This window comes from Mastomys coucha, unplaced genomic scaffold (assembly GCF_008632895.1).
Source record: "Mastomys coucha isolate ucsf_1 unplaced genomic scaffold, UCSF_Mcou_1 pScaffold1, whole genome shotgun sequence".
NCBI lineage: Eukaryota > Metazoa > Chordata > Mammalia > Rodentia > Muridae > Mastomys > Mastomys coucha.
This window is the reverse complement of record NW_022196891.1, coordinates 63,757,902-63,759,443: the sequence shown is the minus strand read 5'-3', so window position 1 is coordinate 63,759,443 and position 1,542 is coordinate 63,757,902. Positions and strand designations below refer to the sequence as shown.

Below are 1,542 nucleotides of genomic sequence, written 5' to 3'. Positions count from 1 at the left end.
CTTATCCCCGTAGGTTTACAAATGAATGAGACTCCGACTATGGTTATTTTTCTTGCCTCTGACAATAACTAGGGGACACCCCTAAGCTACTTTCTTTTTTTTTTTTCTTATTTAGTTTTTATTCATAATCATAAACTTAACTTTGCAATCCAGCTAGACTTGAAGGGGAATGAGGAAAATATGGAACCCAAAGAACTTCAGTGAGAGCAGAGATTACAGAGTATTGCAAGCAGATAGGGTGGGGATGCTCTCCTGAGCTACAGAAGGAATGGTTTGATCGGTAAAATGCCCACAAGTCAAAAGAAATTAGAGTTGTCCACAGTCGGAAATGATGATCTTCTTAGTGGTCTTGCCATTCCTGGACCCAAAACGCTCCATGGCTTCCACAATGTTCATGCCTTCTTTCACCTTTCCAAAGACCACATGTTTGCCATCCAGCCATTCAGTCTTGGCAGTGCAGATAAAAAAACTGGGAACCGTTTGTGTTTGGTCCAGCATTTGCCATAGACAAGATGCCAGGACCTGTATGCTTCAGGATGAAGTTCTCATCCTCAAATTTCTCTCTGTAGATGGACCTGCCGCCAGTGCCATTATGGCGTGTGAAGTCACCACCCTGGCACATGAATCCTGGAATAATTCTGTGAAAGGAAGAACCCTTATAGCCAAATCCCTTCTCTCCAGTGCTCAGAGCACGGAAGTTTTCTGCTGTCTTTGGAACTTTGTCTGCAAACAGCTCGAAGGAGACGCGGCCCAAGGACTTGTCATCTGCCGTGATGTCGAAGAACATGGTGGGGTTGACCATGACTGCAGCAAGCGGCGAGAAAGCGACAGTGGCGTCTGCAAAGCCCTAAGCTACTTTCTTAACTGCTGGCCTGGCTACCGCCCAGGTGGTGTACCTGAATACTCACTGTTTCTCTTGGCTCATGGTCCATCTCCTCTCACGGTGCTCTCCTTCTCTCCCTGCAACCTCCAACCATGTAAACTCAAAACCTGCCTACCTCTAATCCCTCTAGTAATTGGCTGTAGCAATTTTTATTCAACCAATAGTTTTAAATTATAAAGCAAGGATGCAAAACAAAAGCAGGTAAACATGAGAATTCACCGGTAGACAACTAGACCTTCGGGTACAGAATTTAGCACTATAATACATAGCAACAGACCAAACCTCAACAATTCCCCTTTTTTTGTCTAAATAAAAAGGCACTTTCCCTTATAATAATAAACAACATACAATAGGAATAATTATGAAACCATTATGAAAATTATTAGGTAAGAGTTACATTTAAAATGTTTCTATTTAGCAGCTATGGAGAAGTATTCTATTATCTATCCTACCCTGGTGAGTTCAGAGTTCTGTATCTAAATCAGTTTTCTATCCTAACTTGCATTATCAACCTAAAAACATCTTCTTAGATCTAGAACATCTTCTTAAATCCTAAACAACTTAAGTTTATAATAAGACTATCTAGTCTCAATCAGAGATTTGAGAAGGAAAAAAAAATATTACCTGAGTATACAGGAAGTACAGGGGTGCAGCTTCCA

General features: G+C 41.2%; 1 pseudogene; it reads right to left on the bottom strand.

Annotated features, from left to right (window-relative positions):
* Positions 1–294: 294 nt before the first annotated feature.
* Positions 295–819, bottom strand: LOC116070939 (annotated as a pseudogene).
* Between the last annotated feature and the right edge of the window lie 723 nt (positions 820–1,542).